Source organism: Tamandua tetradactyla, chromosome 4, assembly GCF_023851605.1.
Source record: "Tamandua tetradactyla isolate mTamTet1 chromosome 4, mTamTet1.pri, whole genome shotgun sequence".
Lineage (NCBI taxonomy): Eukaryota > Metazoa > Chordata > Mammalia > Pilosa > Myrmecophagidae > Tamandua > Tamandua tetradactyla.
The window spans coordinates 90,120,880-90,139,669 of NC_135330.1; the positions used below are offsets into that span (position 1 = coordinate 90,120,880).

The window sequence follows — 18,790 nt, forward strand, 5'->3', positions numbered from 1 at the left end:
TGGGGAATTCAGTCCATTAACTTTTAGTGTTATTACTGTTTGGATAATATTTTCCTCTACCATTTTGCCTTTTGTATTATATATATCATATCTGATTTTCCTTCTTTCTACACTTTACTCCATACCTCTCTCTTCTGTCTTTTCATATCTGACTCTAGTGCTCCCTTTAGTATTTCTTGCAGAGCTGGTCTCTTGGTCACAAATTCTCTCAGTGACTTTTTGTCTATAAGTGTTTTAATTTCTCCTTCATTTTTGAAGGACAATTTTGCTGGATATAGAAGTCTTGGTTGGCAGTTTTCCTCTTTTAGTAATTTAAATATATCATCCCACTGTCTTCTAGCTTCCATGGTTTCTGCTGAGAAACCTACACATAGTCTTATTGGGTTTCCCTTGTATGTGACAGATTTTTTTTCTCTTGCTGCTTTCAAGATCCTCTCTTTCTCTTTGACCTCTGACACTCTAACTAGTAAGTGTCTTGGAGAACGCCTATTTGGGTCTATTCTCTTTGGGGTGCGCTGCACTTCTTGGATCTGTAAATTTAGGTCTTTCATAAGAGTTGGGAAATTTTCAGTGATAATTTCTTCCATTAGTTTTTCTCCTCCTTTTCCCTTCTCTTCTCCTTCTGGGACACCCACAACACGTATATTTGTGTGCTTCATATTATCATTCAATTCCCTGAGCCCCTGCTCAAATTTTTCCATTCTTTTCCCTATAGTTTCTGTTTCTTTTTGGATTTCAGATGTTCCATCCTCCAGTTCACTAATTCTAGCCTCTGTCTCTTTAAATCTACCATTGTAGGTTTCCATTTTTTCATCTCTTCTACTGTGTCTTTCAATCCTATATGTTCTGTGATTTGTTTTTTCAGATTTTCTATTTCTTCTTTTTGTCCAGCCCATGTCTTCTTCATGTCCTCCCTCAATTTATTGATTTGGTTTTTGAAGAGGTTTTCCATTTCTGTTCGTATATTCAGCATTAGTTGTCTCAGCTCCTGTATCTCATTTGAACTATTGGTTTGTTCCTTTGACTGGGCCATATCTTCAGTTTTCCAAGTGTGATCCGTTATTTTCTGCTGGTGTCTGGGCATTTGATCAGATTTCCCTGGGTGTGGGACCTGGCTGGTTGAAAGGTTTTTCTGTGAAATCTCTGGGCTCTGTTTTTCTTTTCCTGCCCAGTAGGTGGTGCTCGTGGCACTCATCTGTCTGCAGGTCCCACCAGTAAAAGATGCTGTGGCTCCTTTAACTTGCCAATCCAAATCTCGCAGTCGGCCCGGGAAACCGTGCTTGGAGCGGGGGTCACCGGCCACCGCTTTTTGGGGGCGTGCCGGTCCAAACTGCCCAGCTGGCCTGAGACGCCAAGCATGGTGGGAGGGCCCTGCTATCCCCAGTCAGATCGGGAAGCCATGTGTGTGGAAGGGACCCCAGTCACCAGCCGCCCTGGCCCGGGAAAGCGCGTGCCCCTCGGGTATCTCACCACAGCGGATTCTCCCTGCCCATTCAGCTGTTCCAGAATGGGGTATGCTGTCTTTTTGGTCTCTGTCGTGGCTCCAGGAGCTGTTTCATATTGTTTCTGTTTCTTTAGTTGCTGTTCTAGAGGAGGAACAAAGACCCGCGCGTCTTACTAAGCTGCCATCTTCTCCGGAAGTCTATTAATATTTTTGTAAGTATGTGTTTAATGTAGATTGTAGATAATTTCTGATTCTTTTTACATTTGTGTACTGTTTATTAACTGTTTATTAACCTAATAAAATAATTTGGACATGTTTATTATTCTTTGGAAAAGTTTACAGCATAATAGAAATATGAATGTCTTAACATACTAGGAAAACTCACCCAAATCATTTTAGAGCACCTGAGATTTTCTACTTGCCCATTGAAATTAGACAAGATTTTTTGCATTATTTTGAGTGGCTTTTTGTAACATTTTCTTCAAACTATTCCATTTCCCCTTGACATAAAATTTTTTTGGATGGAATTCTATACATGTTTCTGAAATTTAAAATTTTTCTCTTAAATGAATTGCTGATCCTTTTAAATCATCAGCTTAAATTTTTCATGCATCCTTTTTAATTCCTTGATTTGACTGTCAAAGGTTTTGTTTATTAAATTCTGTCAAATAATCTATTTTTTCAGATACTTATCCTCTGATTGTTTCTTTTAACTTTGATTAATATCTGCTTAATTTGTAATACCTGAAACTTCAAATCACTCGTGTTTCCTTTTCATTGCCTTTATGCATAAAGTTGGAGAGTTATTCAATTATTTATTCAAAACTTCTTACTCTGTAATATGTGTTTTATTACACATTTTTTCAAGATTACTATTGTGCACATCTTCATGGTGTTGACTACTTTCATTTTTCATGGTGATCATGATTCTAATTTGTAATGACCCTTTGATTTTACTATTACCTATTATATATAGAAGCCATGTCCTGTACACAAATTAGAAACCATGTCCTGTACATAAATTCTAAGTGAATATTTTATATGTTTTCTTCATTTATAGTTGGTTTTTAAGTTTGATTTTTAGCTTTCTTTCTACTACTGGTCATTGTTTATCTTGATTGTATGGTGTTGAGTATCTGTAGCTCATTCATTGTCTATACATTGGATGATTCTGTTAGCTGAGATTTCCTGCATGGCTGTTCTAGTTTTCTAACCACTGGAATGATATATATCAGAAACAGAATGGCTTCTAAGAATGGAAACTTATTAAGTTGGAAGTATACAGTTCTAGGCTGTGAAAATGTCCAAATTAAATCAAGTCTGAAGAAATATTCAATCTAAAGCATACAGGGAAAAATACCTTGGTTCAAGAAGGCTGATATGGCATTCAGAGTTTCTCTCTTGACTGAAAAGGCACATGGCAAACTTGGTGAAGTCTGCCAGATTTCTTTCCAGGCTTATTCTCTCATGAAACTCCCCTAGAGGTGTTTTCCTTCTTCATCTCCAGAGGTCTCTGGCTCTGTGGCTCTCATGGTTCTCATGGCTCTCTTTTGGCTCTGAAGCTTTTTCCAAAATGTTTCCTCTTTTAAAGGATTCAAGTAAACTAATCAAGACCCATTAGGAAAGATGGAGTCACAACTCCCTCTGATCAATGGTTAATAACTACAATTGGGTGTGTCATATCTCAGAGAAGATAATCTAATCAAGTCTCAACCTACAGTGCTGGATAATCCAGAAGATGGGTCATGATTAAAACATGGCTTTTCTGGGGAATGTAATCCCTTCAAATAGGCACAGTGGCTTACTACAGGTTCATATTAGATGGATGGTCGATGGGTATTCAGAAAGTGAATAAAGAATGTGGGTTTCCTCAATAAAGTTTCAATTTTATTGAACCCAGTCAAGACTCTAATTAAGATAAACTCAATTCTGAAGATGCTTACTAATTGTATTATAGAAAAAATGAATTCATCACAAACTTTTAAAATTCCGCTCTTGAATTTAAGAATTTAAAACATCTTTTCTAATTCCTACTTTCCTAATTGTATATATTTGAAACATAATTTTAAGCTATCTACACATCATAACTCTTGTCTTTTCATATTTAATTTTGGAAATAATCTACAATATTTACAATTCTTCTTTTAATATTTTTGATTACATGGTGTACACTTCGACTTTATTGGGTTTGTGGCAATGGTTTTTCAAATGGAAATAATGATATAAACTTTATAAGGCTGTTCTTTAAGAGATGATATCTATGGAGTGATTAGTATGATATCTGAGTCATAGATAACAAACCTTTAAGTTCATAATGTCAAATAACTCATGGAAATTTTATGAAGTATTATTAATACCTTCATTATAATCATACATTAAAATTTACATACATTTAGACATGACAGAAACTCAATTTCATCGAATCCTCTTTTTTTTCAGAACAGCTGAATGATAGTTGAAAACTATAATGTTGAAACCCCCTCTTTTCTGGATTCTGTTTAGTTGAAAAACAATTTTGTGAATGATGCATCATTTCTTTAGTTCTATGTAATAGAATTGTGTGGTGGTAGAGCCAAGAAGACAAAATACAGTGTAGCTCAGACAAGTAACAGAAAAGTATCCAAAATGGAGATCATTTTGTAAACTATGAGAGGGAACTAGAAAGCTGATCAAATTTATTTTTCAATTATGCTTGGCTAATACAGCTGCCAATAGAATTCTTTCATAACTGATGTGACTAAAGGGAAAAAATGACAACACATTCTTGCCTTCCCACAGGAAATATTTTATTTCTTTCTGCTTGCATGTAATAAGTGGTCACTGTGTGCTAAACATATGAAGTAATTTAAATGAAGACATAAATTCCAAGATAATGTAAATATTTTTATGAAAACTTCACTACTATTATTAGGTAGAAATAACCTGGGAGCAGGTGCCTTAATGGAAGTCATAAAAAGAAACAAAAATGATTACCATTTTGTTATGCATCCACTAATAAGGAATAAGAGGGAGGAACTGAAAAAAGGAAGGGAGATTGGGAATGTGGGTAAGTGCTACAATTTTAGACATATAATCTAGGAAATAACTCACCAAAAAGGATTTTTGTTATAATCACCTTATGTAGGGTGTCTGAGAACTGCAAACAATAAAAATGAAGAGTAAAAAGTAAGCTGGCATATAATTGAGGTGTTTAACTGCCCCATGCCATAAACACTCAATTTGAATTAATCTACTGTAGGACATAGATTCAGTTGTCAACTTGGCCAAGTGAACATTCCTAGTTATATTGCTATGGACATGAGTCAATGGTATGCAACCCTCATCTGTTGCTGATTACATTTGCAGTTGGCTAGGAGGCATTCCTGCTGCAATGAATGATGTTTGACTTAACTGGCTGGTGCTTAAATGAGAGAGCACAATGTAGCACAGGCCAAGCAGCTCAGCATACCTCATCTCAGCACTTGCAGCTCAGCCCAGGCCTTTGGAGATGCAGAAAGAAATCTCCCCAGGGAAAGTTGTTGGAACCCAGAGGCCTGGAGAGAAGGCCAGTAGAGACCATCCTATGCCTTCCCACATAAGAACAAGTCTCAGTGGAAAGTTAGTTGCCTTTCCTCTGAAGAACTAACAGAATAAATCCCCTTTTATTAAAATCTTATATATTGCATTTACAAAAATCTTATATTTATTGGTCAGTTTATTTCTTTAGTTTGCTTAGGGTTGTTAAAGATTGGATTGATTGATTGCTTTGCTGGTTTGAATCTCTTGTGTACTCCAGAAAAGTCATGTTCTTTAATCCTGATTCAATATTGTTGGGAGGGATATATTATTGTTTCCATGGGGATGTGCCCTCCAACTTGTGAGTGGTAGCCTTTGTTTAGATGGTTTCCATGAAGATGTATCTCCATGCATTCAAGGTGGGGTTGCTTACTGGAGCCTTTGAAGAGGGGGCTATTTTGAAAAAGCTACAGAGCCACCAGAACTAATAGCCAACACAATGGACAGCACCCCAGGGAAGCCACTGAAGTTTCCAGGAGAGAAAGCTATATACATTGCCATGTGACTTTCCAGCTGAGAGAGAAACCCCAAACGTCTTTGGCCTTCTTGAACCAAGTTATCTTACCCTGGATGCTTTAATTTGGATATTTTTATAGCCTTGCATTAATTGGGACATTTTAATGGACTATAAACTTGCAGCTTAATATATTCCACTTTCTAAAAACCATCCTTTTCTGGTATATAGCATTCTAGCATCCAGCTTACTAGAAAAGTTGCCTACATTTGTTGTCAGGAGTGGTCTCCTTTTCTGAGAAGTGGCAGGAAATGTGGGGCTTTCCAAGAAAATGAAAGATACCATGCAAAATACAGTTTGTGGAAAAATTGAAAATGTGCTGGTTTTCATCCTGTATCAAAAAAGAGAAAATATTTTGAAATAACCAATGTTTGATAATTTCCCCCTTCATAATAAATAACATAAATTTTAGCAAATTGTTTATCTCTTGGAATTTCACTAATTGTCTTGATAAGCTTATGTAACTTGCTAACCAAATTGAGACTCTCACTTCAATTTGAGACCTCATTAATGGCCTGCTTTTAATAAACACATTGTTATTCATGACTGTTTACTTTGCAGTGTCATCTATTCATACAATAAGAAACATGTTCATGATAAATAACAGCAAAAATAGTTAATATGTTTATGGATTTAGTACATGCTTTAATATATTCTCTATACTAATCTTTTACACCTTACAATAATACCAGAGTATTTTTTTTCTTGAAAATTCCTATGTGAAGATATTGAGGTAAAGTGAATTTAAATAACTTGTCCATGGTCACATGGCTACCGTTTAGTTAAGCTGGGCCCAAATCCAGTCAGCATATGACAGAGTTTATGTTGTTAATCACAGTGCTTTATGTCCAAAGGAAGAGTTGAAGGCACGATGCTCACCATATTCAGATTTGGTACAAGGTCCTTGGATATGTTAATTTCATCTTGAGATGGTCTTAGGATGTAGGGCCATTATTATCCCATTAATGCTGATTCAGTGAGATGTTCAAGAATAAGTAAATGGAAGAGACCAATTTAAAATCAGAGTTTCTTTACTATACCTTAAAACATCATGATACATTTTATTAAATGCATTGATCTTGACTGCCTTATTCTACACCATGTTCCCTGCATTTAAAAATACAGTCTAGGTTATGGACATTTAAAGAGTATTTTTGATAGAAATATGTTGCTAATATACTTTCCCTTTTGAGATAATTTGAATCCATATTCTTAGTTCCATGGTATTCTCCCCCAGCTGCCAATGCTTTTAGTCACACAAACTTGAATGAGATGACAAAAAGCAATGTCACCCACAATTCTTTGAGCTTAAACACAATAGCCATAGCCAAAAATTAACAATGATCTGTAATATTATATAATGCTAATCCATATGAATATATCTTTAATTGCCCATGTTTCTTTTTTAAATTAATTAATTAATTAACTAAATTCATTGATTAGAATTCAAGTAGGTATTATTGATACTTTCAGTAATATTTAGCACAGCCAGGTTATTACATACTTTTACTTGCAGGTATTAGTACATATACAAAACTATAACCAAAACATCTTTAAAATATGACCACTATATCACTATTGCACCCTAAACAATTAGGGTACCCCACAGCATCATGTCGATGCGGCTATCAAGTCTCATCAACTCCTCAACACCTCCTCTTCATCTTGGCTTTGCAAAATCATTTTATTTCTTTGCTCTAAACATTGTGTAATATTTCCCAGTAGAGTTGCTTACAATCTTTTTCTCACTTACTGTGTTCTTATATTATTAATAAGCATGTAGATTGACACTTCATATTTTTCAGCATGAAACTTGGTTAAATTCAGCTCCAACTTTGCCTTAAGAAAATGTTGTAAATTTTTCTGTGACTTCCATAGCATCACAAGACACTAGGAAGCACATATATGTGTTTATTCCAATTTCAGTTATGTTAAGGTTGATCAGAGGTTTCAGCTAAGGTCAGCCCAGTCAATCCAATAAGTTTTCCCCTCATTGCTTTGACATTGATTCACCTATTCAGTCATGTATTGTTTTTCTCTAAACTCATTAATGTTATAGGGCATTCAATAATGTTTTTTCCTAATTCTTCTATCTGATCTTAATTTATTCGTTTAATTTATTCTATTAACTTTTTTCTTATCACTATCATGATACATTGAAACAGTCTGAAAAAAATGGATAACTTTTTATTTCTCTCCCTTCAGAAAGAATAATTGTAATAATTATTCTGAACAGAATCAGAATAATGAGTTCACAAGCCCCTATGGTAGTATTAATAGCCATAAAATCCATGGATAGTTTATAAAGAAATGTGAACTCTTGGAATTTGTATATATTCCGTATGATTCAATCCACTGCACATAATATTATTTAACCCAAACATTATTACCTTAGGTTAGGTGGAATCCTACTCTCTGGCTCCTCTGTCAGTGAGAAAGGATTCATTAATATTGAGAGCTACATTTTTCCTGGAACAAAAATATTTTGGTCAGTGAATTGTAGAAATTATTTCACCTATTGAATATTTGCCTTGTTAGATTCCTTATGGTATTTTCCAACATGCACAATTTTCTATACTTTTATTAATGTGTTTGCAATGTTAAGGCCAATTTTTACTGTCTGGGTGCATGAGGAATTCAACCATGAAATTTCATTTTGATGCAATTATCTAGTTTCCCTAAACTGAGTATCTTGTTAACCTCAATGTAGTGTCATTGTTTTTAAACCTTTCCTGCGCACTTTGGTATATTTCTGAATTTTTACTTCTACTGGTCCCTCAAGCTTATTTTAAGTTAATATGCCTTATAGGCCTTGTCTCCTCACTGCATTTATTTTTATGGGTTTTCTGGCTATTTTTATTTGTTTAATCTTTGTGAAGAATTGGCAGTGCTTTTCTTAGTTCAAAAAATAGATGATATTTATAACAGAATCAAATTAAATTTATAATTAGCATAAGATAGTTGACATTTTTTATAATATTGAGATTTTGGAGCTAGAAAAAGTGGTTTTCTATTTGTTTATATTTACTTTCAGATAGTTTAGTGTTATAGTTTTCCTCATGTAGACTTTACAGGTTTTTCTGTTAGGTTTATGCCTAGGTATGAGGTGATATTCTATCCTATCCTATCCAATTCATCTTTATCCATAATGACTTATAAATTGTTATGAATTTTATATATGGGTTTTTATATATCAATTCAATTTTATTAGTTTAGTGACTTATTTTTATGGTTGAATTTTCTATTAAGACTTTCTGTTTTCAGAAAATTTACATCATCTGCAGATAGAGCTTTACCTCTTCATTTCTATTTTTTGTGACATTTCAAATTGACCCTGTCATGGTCAGGGACATGTGTCAACTTGGCCAAGTTGTGGTGCCTGTTTATCTGGTTGGGCAAATGCTGTCCTGTCTGTTACAATGAGGACATTTCATAGAATTAGATCATGATCACGTCAGCTGCATCCACAGCTGATTCCATTTGTATTCAGCCAAAGGGGAGTGTCTTCTGCAATGAGTAATGCTTAATCTAATCACTGGAAGCCTTTCAAGGAGGACTCAGATGAGACAGGCTCCATTCGTGCTTCAGCTGGTGAGCCTCTCCTGTGGAGTTCATTCAGACCCTCCATCGGAGTTGTTGGTTTCACAGCCTGCCCTGCGGATTTTGGGCTCTGCATTCCTGCAGTGATGTGAGGCACTTTTATAAATTTTATGTTTGCAAGTGTTCCCTGTTGATTCTATTTCTCTAGAGAACCCTAACTAGTACATCTTGGTACCAGGAGTGGTTCTTAAGAAACAGAATCATAAAAATGGGTTTTTATGAATGGTTTTCTACTCTGACTGGACTCAAAGACACTAAGAACTCTGATTCCCATAATCAGAATGACACTCCCAATCCATGGGGTGAGTTGGAAAAACGATAATCAAAATATCATCATTTAATTCTCCTAATGCTTCGCTTGTACAAAGCCAGATTCTGGGGGATAATGTTTTTGACACCTTTACAGAGTTTTATAGAAAAAAGAGGTATAGAGATGTTGGTTGGTTGTCGTTAGATACACTGCCTACATTAAGGGGTGAAAGGGATGGGCTTTAGGCTTCAAATGAGAAGCTAAAACACCATCTGAAAGATGTAGATGTTTCTATGAGTATCCTGAAGGCAAATCTTATTTCCTGTAGCTGTAGACTTGAGATCTCTGAAAATCAGACTCAGAATGTTATTGCTAGAGTAGCAACTTTACAATGTAAACTGAAATCTCAGTCTTGCATGGTGTCTGCCGTTAAAGTGAGGGCATTGATTGGAAAGGAGTGGGACCCTGAAAAATGGGATTGTGACATATGGATTGATAATGATATTGGGGGTGAGGTTGAAACACTAGGCCATGCTGAGTCTTCTCTAGATAACCCTGTAATAGTCTGCCCTGAGCACATACCCCACCTCCAGCCTGCCTTGAGGAATTGGCCACCCAACCTTCTCCTGAAAGGATTATCCCTAGAGTGATTAATCCTGTTTCACCAGATGAAACAGCAAATGAAGGCCCTGAAGCAAATGGCTTGGAAGATATTTCTAATTCTTTTCATGATCCACCCCCACCACCCCTCATTTTGAATTACAAAAACACGGAGTTACAGCCCCTCAATCAATTTCCAGACTTGAAACAGTTTACAGACCCAGAGCCCCTTGAATGAAGAGGAGGCCAGGTCCCTTTGGGGGAGAAACCTGTTACACTGCCACAAATTTATAGTGTTAATCGTCCTCCAAGCCTTCCCCAAGGAGACTGACAGACTTTTACCAGGGTAACTGTGCATTGGGGAAAAGGAAATGATCAGATATTTTGGGGATTATTAGACATTGGTTCAGAAGTGACATTAATTCCAGGGGATCCAACACGTCACTCTGGACCAACAGTCAGAGTGGGGGCTTATGGAGGACAGGTGATCAATGGAGTTTTAGCTCAGGTCTGTCTCACAGTGCATCCAGTGGGCTGCCAGGCCCATCCTGTAGTTATTTCCTCAGTTCTGGAAAGTTTAATTGGTATAGACATACTGAGCAACTGGCAGAATCCCCACATTGGCTCTCTAATTTGTGCAGTGAGGGCTATTATGGTGATAAAGGCCAAGTGGGAGCTACTAGAATTGCCCCTACTGAGAAAAATAGTAAATCAGAAGCAATACCGTATTCCTGAAGGGATTGCAGAGACTACTGCCACTCTTAAGGACTTGAAAGATGCAAGGGTGAGGATTCCCACTGCATCCCCATTCAACTCTCCTATTTGGCCTGTGCAGAAAACAGATGGGTCTTGGAGGATGACAGAGGATTATTGTAAGCTCAACCAGGTCATAACTCCAACTGCAGCTGCCGTTTCAGATGTGATATCATTGCTTGAGCAAATCAATACCTCCTCTGGTACCTGCTATGCAGCTATAGATCTGGCAAATGCTTTTTTCTCAATAGCTATTAGTAAGGACCACCAGAAACAGTTTGCTTTCAGCTGGCAAGTTCAGCAATATACTTTCACTGTCCTACCTCAGGGGTATATCAACTCTCCAGCCCTATGTCATAATCTTGTCTGCAGAGACCTTGATCATTTCTGCCTCCCATAAGACATCACACTGGTCCATTATATTGATGATATCATGTTGATTGGACTTAGTGAATAAGTACTAGCAACTACTCTAGGTTTACTGGTAGGGCATTTGTATGTCAGAGGATGGGAGATAAATCCAACAAAAATACAGGGGTCTTCCACTTCAGTGAAATTTCTAGGTGTCCAGTGGTGTGGGGCATGTTGAGAAATCCCTTCTAAGGTGAAGGATAAGTTGCTGCATCTGGCCCCTGCTATGAACAAAAAAGAGGCACAATGCCTAGTTGGTCTTTTTGGATTTTGGTGACAACATATTCCTCATTTGGGTGTGCTACTGCAGCCAGTTTATCAAGTGACCAGAAAATCTGCTAATTTTGAGTGGGGACCTGAACAAGAGGAGTCTCTGCAACAGGTCCAGGCTGCTATACAAGCTGCTCTGCCACTTGGGCTGTATGATCCAGCAGATCCAATGGTGCTGGAAGTGTCAGTGGCAAATAGAGATACTGTCTGGAGCCTTTTAAGGCCCCTATAGGAGAATCACAATGCAGACCCTTAGGATTTTGGAGTGAAGCCTTACCATCTGCTGTAGATAACTACTCTCCTTTTTTTTTTTTTTTTTTTTAAAGGAAAGACAGAGAGAAGGAAGGAAGGATAGAAGGAAGGAAGGAAGGAAGAAAGGGAAACATTTTTAAACATTTTCTTGTTTTTATTGTATTCTGTTTCTCCGTTTTTGTTACATGGGCTGGGGCCGGGAATCGAACCGAGGTCCTCCGGCATAGCAGGCAAGCACTTTGCCCGCTGAGCCACCGCGGCCCGCCCCTCTACTCTCCTTTTGAGAAACAGCTTTTGGCCTGCTACTGGGCCTTAGTAGAGACTGAACACTTTACCATGGGCCACCAAGTTACCATGAGACCTGAGTTGCCTATCATGAGCTGGGTGTTGTCTGACCCACCAAGCCATAAAGTTGGGCATGCGCCACAGCACTCTATTGTAAAATGGAAATGGTATATATGAGATAGAGCCAGAGCAGGTCCTGAAGGTACAAGTAAGTTACATTAAGAAGTGCCCCAAATGCCCATGGTTTCCACTCCTGCCACATTATATTCTGTTTTCCAGACCAGAGCTATGGCCTCTTGGGGAGTTTCTTACAGTGAATTGACTGAGGAAGAGAAAACTCAGGCCTGGTTTACAGATGGTTCAGCAAGATACACTGGTTCCACCCGAAAGTGGACAGCTGCAGCATTATATCCCCTTTCTGGGGTGTCCGTGAAGGACAGTGGTGAGGATAAATCCTCCTGGTGGGCAGAACTTCGAGCAGTGCACCTGGTTGTTCATTTTGCTTGGAAGGAAAACTGACCAGAGGCGCATTTGTATATGGACTCATGGGCTGTTGCTAATGGTTTAGCTGGATGGTCAGGGACTTTGGAAGACCATAATTGGAAAATTGGTGACAAAGATGTATGAAGAAGCATTTGGATAGACCTTTCTGGGTGAGATAAAACATGAAGATATTTGTGTCCCATGTGATGCACACCAGAGGGTGATTTCAGAGGAAGATTTTAATAATCAAGTAAATACGATGACCCATTCTGTGGATACCAGTCAGCTTCTTTCTCCAGCAACTCCTGTCATTGCTCAATGGGCTCATGAACCAAGTGGTCATAGTGGTGGGGATGGAGGTTATGTATAGACTCAGCAACATGGACTTCCACTCACCAAAGCTGACCTGGCCACGGTCACTTCTGAGTGCCCAATCTGCCAGCAGCAGGGACCCACACTCAACCCCTGATATGGCACCATTCCCCGAGGTGACCAACCAGCTACGTGGTGGCAGGTTGATTATGTTGGACCACTCCCTTAATGGAAAGGGAAGTGATTTGTTCTAACTGGAATAGACACATACTCTGGATATGGGTTTGCTTTCCCTGCATGCAATGCTTCTGTCAAAACTACCATCCATGGGCTAACAGAATGCCTTATGCCTCTTCATGGTATTCCACATAGCATTTCCTCAGATCAAGGGACACACTTCACAGGAAATGAAGTGCAGGAATGAGCACATGCTCATGGAATTCTCTGGTCTTACCATGTTTCCCATCATCCAGAAGCAGCTGGATTGATAGAACAGTGGAATGGCCTTTCGAAAACTCAATTACAGTGCCAACTAGGTGGCAGTACCTTGAAAGACTGAGGTAATGTTCTCCAGGAAGCTCTATATACTCTGAATCAGCATCTGCTGTATGGTGCTGTTCCTCCCATAGCCAGGATCCATGGGTCCAGGAACCAAGGGGCGGAAATGGGGTGGGGTACCACTCACTATTACCCCTTGTGATCCACTAGGAAAATTTTTGCTTCCTGTCCCTGTGACCCTGAGCTCTGCTGGTCTATGGGTTTTAGTTCCAAAATGGGGTGTGCTTCCTCCAGGAGAAACAACAATGATTCCACTGAACTGGAAGTTAAGACTGCCACCTGGTCACTTTGGGTTACTTATGTCACTGGATCAACAAGCCAAGAAGGGGATTACATTATTGTCTGGGATAATTGACCCTGAATATCAGGAGGAAGTAGGACTGCAACTACATAATGGAGGTAAACAAGAGTTTTCTTGAAATATAGGAGATCTCCTAAGGTGTCTTTAAGTACTACCATGCCCTATGATAAAAATCAATGGAAAACTGCAACAACGCAATCTAGGCAGGACTACTAATGTCTCTGAAACTTCAGGAATGAAGGTTTGGGTCACCCCACCAGGCAAAGAACCATCACCAGTTGGAGTGCTTGCTGAGGGTAAAGGGAACATGGGATGTGTAGTGGAAGAAGGTAGTGATAAATATGAACTTTGACCACATGATCAGTTATAGAAATGAGGACTGTAATGCTGTTCTGTTCATGTTATACCATTTAAGTTGTAAGATATCAAGTTTAAGAATGAATGTTGCCCAAGGATTTGTACCCTATTCTGGAGAGATTTAATAAGTTTCCAGTATATGCAGGACAATTGAGTATTGTCAGGTAAAAGAAAAAAAAAAGTGTGTTTTATTTTTTTCATTTGGAAATTAAGTATGGTTTAAGGTGATATATATATACATAGCTGCCATGTTGACAAGGGGTGGACTGTCATGGTCAGGGACATGTGTCAACTTGGCCAAGTTGTCTGTACCTTTTCATCTGGTTGGGCAAGTGCTGGCCTGTCTGTTGCAGTGAGGATATTTCATAGAATTAGATCATGATCACGTCAGCTGCATCCACAGCTGATTCCATTTGTATTCAGCCAAAGGAGAGTGTCTTTTACAGTGAGTGATGCTTAATTTAGTCACAGGAAGCCTTTTAAGGAGGATTCAGAGGAGACAGTTTCCATTCCTACTTCAGCTGGTGAGCCTCTCCTGTGGAGTTCATCCAGACCCTCCATCAGAGTTGTCAGCTTCATAGCCTGCCCTGTGGATTTTGGACTCTGCATTCCTGCGGTCACATGAGACACTTTTATAAATTTTATATTTGCAAGTATTCCCTGTTGATTCTGTTTCTCTAGGGAAACCTAACTATACAGCTCCCAATGCAATACTGAAATGAACAAAAACGTGATTGTGTGTGACTTACCATTGTTTCTGATCTCTGTAAAATCTCCATAATGTTTCTCCTTGACTAAGATGAACAATTTGATTTGTCAATTTAGTGAAGAGGAATCAATTCTTAATTTTCAAAGTTTGACTTTGATCAACGGGTGTTGAATTTTGCAAAATATTTATTTCTGTGTTCTATGAATATGATCCTCTCAATTTTCTCTTTGACTGTAAGAATATGATGAATGATAATATTGGGTTTCCTAATGTTTAATCACTTTTGAATTCCAGATATAAACTGTGATTTGTCACCCATATTATTATTATAGTATATTCTTTTTCAGCCTTTTTTCTGTATTTTATTTTAGATACTGTCATTGTTAAGTAGATGTTATATCTTTCTCTAGTATTCTATTTGTTTTTAATTTTGGGGCATTTTTATATAAATATTCTAATTTATAAAATCATCTGGAATTTTTCTTATAATTCGATTTTCTTCAAAAATAAAGGGCATAAAATTTATAACCTGGTTTTTAAAAGAATATTTGAGCATTCTTGTGGAGCTACATTTTGAGAGGTTCATATAAATTGTGCACCCTTGTCTATTGATTTTGATTTGCTTTGATTTCCTATGTCTCCTGAAGTTAATATTAATATAGTTTATTTTCCCCCCAAATTTGCATTTCATCTGGCTTGCTAGTTAATGTGTGGTGAGAAAGGCAAATGAAGCCAAGTTTTCTCATTGCCATTATTAATAACAACATCTTATTTTGCACAAGTCGAAAATCCTTTTGAGAAAGTCCATGAATTTTATTTCTTTTCTCATAAATTATTTAAAAATAGTACTCAATATTTGAGGTAAGAAAAATTTTAGATTTTGTGTAGAATAATTTAGAGAAGCAGAGAATCAAGTGAAGAACATCTGTTTATCTGCCAAACCCTTCTGGCTCAGAACTCTGCATTTTCTACTCCCTCTATGTGAGACAATGTCTGTGTCCAGGGATAATAGGAAAGGATGAATATTTAAAAAACACGAAAATGTCCCTTTTGTAGCTGCTCCCTATATACTTTGACTTCTTTGAATGAAAAGGTAAGACAGTTTTTTAGAACTTTTCTTTGCTCCCCAGTCATTGTCTGTCATTGCTGCTACAAGTGAAGTCATAAAATTGCAATTCTATGGTGTGATGAAGCCAGAGAGTCACAGACCCATATCTCAGGGTCTGGTCACCTCCCTCTCACATACACTTTGGCTATTTGGAGCATCACTGAACCCACCATCCTAACAGTAGATATGAGTCACAAAAACTGTAAGGAAAAGAGGCATCTCAGTATTTAGAGAAATGACAATGTATTTCCCTAGAGTTTTCTAGGGACGAAACTCATCCAGAATCAATGTTACATATGGTCAATAATTCTTGAATCATTAGCTGAGGTTTTGGAGAAAGACTGGAGGTCTGAGATAGTACACCAATTTCTGACTTTTCCTAGTAAAGTTTAATGAAATCTTCATTGAAAGTGGATCTTGGTGTTTGAGCCAAATGATACCAAAAGCTAAATTCTAAGGTGCTTCCAGAATGCAATTTCGAAATTAATTTACTTTATGATATAGCATGTGAAAACCACAGAGGGATTTTTAGAAGAAGTATATTTTAATTAATAAGAGCTCTCCACATATGATATGGAGTAGTTGAGATGGTGCAAACTGGATAATTCTTTTCAGATGCAGAACAGCGTGACTGTGGCAAATGAAAAGATGTAATTATTTTTCTGTGATTTTGACCTAAGATGCTGTTCTAGCTTGCTAGCTGCTGGAATGTATCATACCAAAAACGGATTGACTTTTAATAAAAGGGGATTTATTTTGTTAGTTCTTCAGAGGAAAGGCTCCTAACTTTCCACTGAGTTTCTTCCTTATGTGGGAAAGCACAGGATGGTCTCTGCTGGCCTTCTTTCCAGGCCCCTGGGTTCCAACAAGTTTCGCCAGGGTGACTTCTTTCTGCATCTCCAAAGACCTGGGCTGAGCTGTGAGTGCTGAGATGAGGAATGCCAAGCTGCATGGGCTGTGCTACATTGCAGTCTCTCATTTAAGCACCAGTCAATTAAGTCAAACATCCTTCATTGCAGCAGGCACACCTCCTAGCCAACTGCAGATGTAAATCAGCAACAGATGAGGTTCACATAGCATTGGCTCAAGTCCACAGCAACAGAACTAGGTGCCTTCACCTGGTCAAGTTGACAACTGACTCTAACTACCACATGTCCACCACTTGTCAACTTGGCAACTACACACATCACCTTAAACAGTATTAAGGTGCAAAAATTTCTCTTCCAGCTGCAGACCTGTGAATCTCAAAACAAATTGTCTGGAGCCAATATGTAAAGGAGGATATTCACAGGATATAGTTTTCCATTTCCATAGGGAGAAATTGGAAGAGTACAGATGTAAAACCTGCAGGGCAAACCACCATTGGATTTCAAAGTCTGAAAGTCATTCATCCTTCGGCTTTAGAAAGTGGCAGTCCCACCTTTTCTGAGGGCCTATGCAGTGTCTTGCCTCTTTCCAAATCAACCTCGGGGAACATCAAGGAGACCACCTCTTGGCTCCATTCTCTTCAAGAATCAAGGCCACCCCTGGGCTTTTTGCCATTTCCAGGGCACACGCTCAACCCCTCCATGTGGTGGCAGCCAGGCTCTCCCAGTCCCCCAAGGAGCATGCTACACCTTTTCCAAGGCCTGAAGCTGCACAACTCTTCCACTGCAACAAGGTGGGAGGCTCATCCTTGCCTTTCAGGGTAAATTTATCCTCTCCATACATATGGGTGAGTCCACTCTCCTGGCCAAGGTTTCTTGGCTTTAGGCCCAAGCTTCCATGGTCCTCACTCTGCAAACTCCAATATCTCCCATTTTGTGTCCTTTTTTGTCAAGATTGGCAGTAGTTCAATTTACACCAACAGTCTCTTCAAGCACTCCAAGGCTTTTCCATCATTCTCTTTCAGTTCCTCCAAAATCTTCCCCTTAGCCATCCAAAAAAAACACTGTTCCAATATATCTTGTATTTGCAAACTGCAGCAGCACTTCACTCTCCAGTACCAAATTCTGTCCTAGTTTCCTAGCTGCTGAAATGCATCACACCAGAAACGGATTGGTTTTTAATAAAAGGGGATTTATTTTGTTAGTTCTTCAGAGGAAAGGCAGCTAACTTTCCATTGAGGTTTTTCCTTACGTGGGAAGGCACAGAATGGTCTCTGCTGGCCTTCTCTCAAGGGCCGTTTCCCAACAACTTTCCCCAGGGTGACTTCTTTCTGCATCTCCAAAGGCCTGGGCTGAGCTGCGAGTGCTGAGATGAGGAATGCTGAGCTGCATGGGCTGTGCTATGTTGTGGTCTCTCATTTAAGCACCAGTCAATTAAGTCAAACATCACTCATTGCAGCAGGCATGCATCCTAGACAACTGCAGATGAGGTTCACATAGCATTGGTTCTAGTCCGCAGCAACAGAACTAGGTGCCTTCACCTGGCCAAGGTGACAGCTGACTCTAACTACCACAGATGCTTAATTAAATAAATCTCTGCATCTCTCCTGAAAATATCTGTGTTCTTTTTGACATGGGGAGATGATTTTCCCTCTTGAATTAGGGAGAGAACTTTTAAGAAAAATTAATTTTACAATTGTGGATTTCAGACAGTGAGGAACAAAATCAAGTATATTAGCAGTTTTAAGGCTCAAGTATTTCTTGTGATAATTTCTCTGGTTCAAAAACATTCCATTGCTAGTCCCAAGTTCTCTACCCATATCTCACCCACTTCAATTTATCTCTAGATCATATTTTGCATACTTGTCTTGTATTTTAATATCTTTTCTAAGGCATTATTTAGTGGTATTTTCTATAATAATGAACATATAATTTATGATATTCAGTGAGGATTAATTTCATTTCTCCCCTAAAATATATTTCCATTTATATATGTCCCATAGTTTTTACTACAGCATAACTTTGCATGATAATTTCTGCAATGGGTGCCATTGTACATTTATCCTTGGTAAATAAGTAATACTTTTTTTTCTTGACATCCCAATATTTATCCATATTAAATAAATCAAATTAGGTCATGGAAAATTATTCAGGAAGTCTGC

The 18,790-nt window shown here is 38.2% G+C and overlaps 1 long non-coding RNA gene across 2 annotated transcripts in view; it reads left to right on the forward strand.

The window, feature by feature from the left end:
- The window catches only part of LOC143679143 (uncharacterized), a 66,180-nt gene that overhangs the window by 16,785 nt on the left and 30,605 nt on the right, over positions 1-18,790 (forward strand). For both annotated transcript variants that reach the window (XR_013173570.1, XR_013173571.1), the window contains exon 2: positions 1,579-1,656. This is a non-coding gene — a long non-coding RNA (uncharacterized LOC143679143). The remainder of the gene's footprint in view (positions 1-1,578; positions 1,657-18,790) is intronic.